The 6,385-nt window shown below is 48.5% G+C and overlaps 1 pseudogene; it reads left to right on the top strand.

Moving 5' to 3' along the window:
• The first annotated feature begins 1,153 nt into the window (after positions 1-1,153).
• LOC126482916 (5S ribosomal RNA) lies at positions 1,154-1,271 on the top strand (annotated as a pseudogene).
• The last annotated feature ends 5,114 nt before the right edge of the window (positions 1,272-6,385 follow it).

Here is a 6,385-nt window from a genome sequence, read left to right as displayed (position 1 = left end):
CAGACGTCACTCAGTTTCGCGCCCTCCTCCTTCCTACTGAAATTCCTGAGGTGTTTCACAATCTCTAAGGCCTTTCTGTAGAGGCTTTCATAGTATTCGCTTGTGGCTGCCAGTATTTGACTCCTATAAAAATGAATGTGGTGGTCTCCTGGCAGCAAATCACGTTCTGCAACAGCCCTCTTCTGCAATTGCCCTTGTGCTCTTCTAGTCGTGTTTTGACCATTCTTTTTGTAGTACCCACGTGCACCTCCCCACAATTACAGGGAGGAATCCTATAGATTCCTGCTTTTTCTGGCGTTTGGCGAGTATCCTGACCGGTTTTAGTTAATCTTGTGTCTTATAGTGCCGCTTTTTTCTTTTATTTATTTTATCTTTTCGAAATTAAATATTGAAATTTTGGAATATAATTACCACCATATTTTTTAGCTAGGCTCCTCTACCGGGATTGTCTGTTGGCGAGTATAATTTTGGGACGTGAATTACGCCTAAAAGCTATCGGACTTCGTTTTGCAAAATGTGATATTTTAGATGCAGGTTCTGTTTTGAAAGCAGACCAATCGTATTCCACTGATTTGTGCCGTTAATATGCGGTCATTCACCAACAGACATCCCCACACAATGTAAGCCACATTTACTTATCAAATTCATGAAAAAAGTGAGGAAAAAAGATATGATAATCGTAATGATAAACACAATGAAATTAAATAATTGTTATTACGCAAAATGAGCACAAACAACAGAATCTTTACCTGACTGCGACCGTATCGGGCAATGGCTGATCAAGAAGAGAGAGAACAAAAGGTTGCCGGTCCGGTTCATTTATCATAGATAATGAACTTACAGAGAGGTATTATTGTAATCATTGTGTCTATTAAGCAGCGATAAAATCGTCTCAGCGCTACTCCGCGAAGACACAGAGTCACGAAATCCGGTAACACTTGGGAAACATTACAGTCTTCCATGTGGGTTTCCAAATTACCATAATGTTCCGCTTTTTCAAGATTTTTCCTATGCGGTCAGTAACGTCCTTAACGAAAGGTAGGAAATTTTTCGATTTTACCAGCGCTTGAACATCGCTCTGATTTTTACACAATGGCTTAACGTTCCTTTTACTTCAATGAACAAATAACGATTCTTGAACAATGCGTTGGTGGGCAACGGCCTTACGGCAGTGGATACACCGGTTCCCGTGAGACCACCGAAGTTAAGCGCTGTCGGGCGTGGTCGGCACTTGGATGGGTGATCATCCAGGCCACCATGCGCTGTTGCCATTTTTCGGGGTGCACTCAGCCTCTTGATGCCAATTGAGGAGCTACTCGACCGAATAGTAGCGGCTTCGGTCAAGAATACCATCATAACGACCGGGAGAGCGGTGTGCTGACCCCACGCCCCTCCTATCCGCACCCTCCACTCAGGATGACACGGCGGTCGGATGGTCTCGGTAGGCCACTCGTGGTCTGAAGACGGAGTGAGTAATGCGCTGGTGAGATGTTTTAATTCTGTGTTAAACAGCTCTGGTTCACAGATTTTCCTTGCTCTATCCACCAACGTTTTCTTGATTCCTCGCTTTTGTTGTGAGTTGTGGTTCAAATCCCAGTGTAGGTAGTGGTCTGTGTACATGGCTTTTCGATAAATTATGTGACCCAAACTACTTTGTTCTTTCTTGAAAACTAACACATCAAGAAAATTTAATCTTCCACCGTGCCTCTTTCCTCCACGGTAAACTGAATCTTTGAACTGATCCAAAAACCAAACATATCACCCATGTACCGGAACCAAAGATTCGGTTTCTTGTTTGCAGATTCCAGTGCCTGATCCTCGAATTTTTCCGTACAGAAGTTCGCTATAACTGGGCTCAAGGGGCTCCCCATAGCGTCACCGTCCGTCTGTTCATAGAACTCATTGTTCCACTTGAAATGCATGGTCGAGAGGCAATATTTAAACAGTTTTGCAACTTCGGGAGGAAAACGCCGACTCATCTGTTGCTACACTTCATTTAGCGGGACCACAGTGTATAGTGATACCACATCAAAATTAAATTTTATGTCCTCCAGCTGGACATCTATGCCGTTTAATATAGTGATAAAATGTGCCGAATTCATGATATATGAATCCGCTTGGCCCACATAAGGTCGTAATAATGCCGTCAAGACGTTGGCAGACCTGTAGCACCCACTGCAGGCCTTTGGGGAACACGTAGTTTCTGCACATTCAGCAATCCATAAGGTCTTGATGGTAGCACAGCTGAACTGAATAGACCTTTCTGAACGCTCTGTTCGACCGAGGACTTCTTTATCAACTATGTAACCGTTCTAAGAATTTTGTCTGTGGGATTGTTACTCAGTTTTCTACACTGAAGAGCCAAAGAAACTTGTACACCTACCTAATATCGTGTATGGCCCTCATGTGCACGACGTGGCGTGGACTCGACTGATGTCTGAAGAAGTGTTGGAGGGGCTTACACCATGAATCCTGCAGGGCTGTCCATAAATCCATAAGAGTACGACTTCCCCCCCCCCCCCGCCCCGTCTCCCTCCCTCCCTACCTAGTGGCTCGCCAATCTTTGGCTGGTTTGTACTTGGAAACCACGGGGCTCCAGCCTTTGCGGCACTTTTTTCCTTCCATGTTGCATATCGGTCATCCTGCTATTTTTTCCCCTCCCTTAGGGAACATGTCTGGGGTGTTATTGGGAATGTTCTGCATTGTCTGTCGCTGACGTAAGAACAGTCTCACCATTGTTGTCCGCTCCCTTTTCTTTTCTTTTCTTTGCTTCCCTTCTCCTCTCGTTCCTCCGCTTCGGCGTTTGAGGGCCCTCTTTTTCTTCTTCCTCCCTGTGAGCTCCTGAAGGCCGGCCCACGGGCCTCATGTGTAACAGGTGAGTGGGTAATGCGTAATTCCCTGCCCCATGCCGACAAGTAGAATTCGCATGTACCCTCTGGTACAGGCCAGGCTCAGGGAGGGGTGATTGCCTGGGCTGCAACTTTCCAGATTGCCGATTGGTCCCTCTGTCAGGTGTTTGGGAGGTGTGACTTGAGGTGTGAGCAGTCACCTAAGGTGGATGCGCCCACTTGTGATGGGGGCTCCCAGTTGGAAGGATTGCACCATCGGAGATGCTGGCAGTCATGGGGGATTTTCTCGCAATGAGCCAATCATCTTCGCAATCAATGTGTACAAAACGTAAACATAATGAGGCTAATGATTTAAAGACCCTTCTCACTGTACCACAGTTCCTCGTGATCTCACATACTGAAGACAGTCAGTCCTTCACCATGGTAAATCCATTTAATATTCAGAAAGGTGTTGATGTGATTGCCGGCCCTGTGAAATGCTGCTCTCGTTTACGGAATGGCACTATGCTTTCGGAGACTACCTCTGATTCTCAAGCCCAACTACTGCTCACTGCCTCGCTTCTCCATGGTTACACTGTTCATGTCAAGGCCCAAAGAACTTTGAATTCTTCCTGTGGTGTCATTTACACTAGGCTGCTCGATGGTCTAACTGCGGCCGAAATCCGATCTTAGCTCTCTGAACAGGGTGTCATTGTTGTCCATGGTGTAATGAAAAAGGTAGATTCGTCCTTAGTGCCCACCTGCACTCTTTTTCTTACCTTTGACAGAGTGGTGCTTCTGTCCAAGATCAAAGCAGGCTACGAAATTATCACAGTCTGGTCTTACATGCCAAACCTGATGCGCTGCTACCAGTGTCATCATTTCAACCACACTAGAACGTCTTGTTGACACACAGCCATATGTGTAACCTTTGGTAGGGATGCACACGAGGGTGATTGTCCACCTCCTTCTCCCCACTATATCAATTCCATTGGCGGCCATGCCGCCTCCCCTCGGGATTATCCCGCGTATCTTGATGGGTGGGCTGTTCAAGAGATCCGGGTAAAGGAGAAAGTGCCCTACCCAGTTACTCGTGAGTTACTGGCTAGTCACAAACCCTGCGTTCTCCCGCCTGTTCTTGTTACCTTTCGCTCCAAAAAGGCCATGGCACGCAGGTGTGAGACTTCCAATTTAGCTCTGAGGTTGTGAAATCGCCCAGTGTCAAGGTAGCATCGCCATCCCCCGTCTAGCTATGCAACAAGCCATCAAGCTCTCGCCTCAAGGGATGAAGCCACCAGCTACACAACTGGTAGGCCAGGAAGGACAGAAGGAGTACACCCATGACGATTTCCTCCATCCCTCCAGCCAAATAACACCAAAGTCTTCCTCTAACCAGAAAGGCACGAAGAAGTCCACCAACGGCAAACGGTCTTCTTCTTCGCCGACTCGAAGATCCCCTTTAATGGTGTCGCCACGTGATACCCCAGCCTGACTGGCCCCTCTGTGACGTCGGTGCGCACCAACAACCGTTTTTAAGCATTGGACTCCACAGGCCGACCGCACAAGCACGCCAGTTATTCTGAGGACCCCATGGAGCAGGATCCTCCTGCTTCTGTGCCCTCTAGTAGCGACTCTTCTCAGGTTGTCACTTGGCATGTGAAGAGGTGACACCCCTACATCTCTTCCTCAACATGACTCTCCTCTAAGCGAACGTTCGCGGCCTTCAGTCCCACAAAGAGGATTTATGGCTGCATTTAGCATCACAGTGTCCCCTTGTACTGTGCCTTCAGGAAACGAAATTGCACCCTCACGGTTGCGTAGAGCTTTCACATTTCTTGCTAGTTGGGTTTCATTCACTAGTTCTTGTAACAGTTCCACCCATTCCTCTGTCGTGTGGGCCAACCTGCGACGGATCTCTGGGACCAAGATTCATTCGCGAATTTCCGGCCTGAGAGTAGCAGACGATGTCATCGTGGACCCTATTGCTATCCCCAACACCTTGGACCGCCATTTTGCGGACATTTCGAGCTCTACCCTCTACCACCCTGCTTTCTCTATCGGAAACGAGCGGAGGAGGCTCGGACGATACCCTTCTCTTCTCCGAACTGTGAGTGCTACAATGCCGCCTTTACAATGAGGGAGCTATATCATGCCCTCAGTTCCTCATGATCCTCCGCGCCAGGGCCAGACGCCGTCCACATTCAGGTGTTACAGCAGCTTTCTCTTGCAGGCAAGCGCTTTCTCCTTAACACGTGTAACTGCATCTGGGCAGAGGGCACATTTCCCGGACATTGGCATGAAGCCACTGTCATACCCATACCTAAGCCCAGTTAGGACAAAAACCTTCCTTCTAGCTGCGGCCCCATCTCTCTCACCAGCTGCATTTGCAAGGTGATGGAACGTATGATTCACGCCCGGCTGGTGTCGTGGCTGGAATCTCGCAATTTGCTATCGAATGCCCAGTGTAGATAGCGAGTGTGGCTTTCTGTAGTTGAACATCTCGTTACTTTGTTCACCCTTGTCATGAATGGTTTTCTGTGGAAATCCCAGACTGTGGCCGTGTTTTTCGATTTGGAGAAGGCATACGACACCTGCTGGACAACGGGTATCTCCGTACTCTTTACACATGGGGCTTCCGTGGCCACCTTTCCTGTTTCCTTCAGGAATTTTTAAAAGACCGTGTTTTCGAGATGTGTGTGGATTCTGCCTTGTCGAACACCTTTATCCAGGAAACGGTGTGTCTCAGGGTTCCGTCCTGAGCGTCATCCTCTTTGCTATCGCCTTTAACCCTGTAATGGCCTGTCTCCCGCTGGGCATCTCTGGCTCCCTTTTTGTTGACGATTTTACCATCTATTGCAACTCTCCACGGATCTGTCTCACTGGACGGCGTCTTCAGCGATGTCTTGATCGTCTTTACTCCTGGAGCACTGACAATGGCTTTCGTTTTTCCACTGATATAACCGTCTGTATGAATTTCTGGCGGCGCAAATGGCTTCTGCTACCATCTTTACATCTTGGGCCTGTTGCCCTTCCGTTCGTTGAAACTACGAAATTCCTGGGGCTCATGCTCGACAGGAGACTGTTGGTCCTCCCATGTGTGTTACCTGCAGTGTACTACGTGTCCTCAATGGTACTTCCTGGGGTACCTATCGAATCACCCACCTCCATTTGTACCGGGCCCTTGTCCGTTCGAAACTCGATTATGGGTGCTTTGTTTACGCGTCTGCACGTCCATCCTTCTTACTCCGTCTGAACACTATCCACCATCGTGGCATCCGTTTGGCCACTGGGGCCTTTTGAACTAGTCTGGTAGAAAGGCTGAAGCTGTTGAACTACCGCCGTGACTTTCTCCTCAGCAGGTATGCATGCCGCTTGTCTGCCATGCGTGGCGACCCATCCTGTGCCTCCTTCTTCTACGATTCCTTTAATCTCCAGCCGGCCGCGGTGGTCTAGTGGTTCTCGGCGCGCAGTCCGGAACCGCGGGACTGCTACGGTCGCAGGTTCGAATCCTGCCTCGGGCATGGATGTGTGTGATGTCTTTAGGTTAGTTAGGTTTA

The sequence above is a fragment of the Schistocerca serialis genome, chromosome 5 (genome assembly GCF_023864345.2).
Source record: "Schistocerca serialis cubense isolate TAMUIC-IGC-003099 chromosome 5, iqSchSeri2.2, whole genome shotgun sequence".
Classification (NCBI taxonomy): domain Eukaryota; kingdom Metazoa; phylum Arthropoda; class Insecta; order Orthoptera; family Acrididae; genus Schistocerca; species Schistocerca serialis.
Note: the sequence above shows the minus strand (reverse complement) of the source record. Positions and strands in the feature narration are given on the sequence as shown.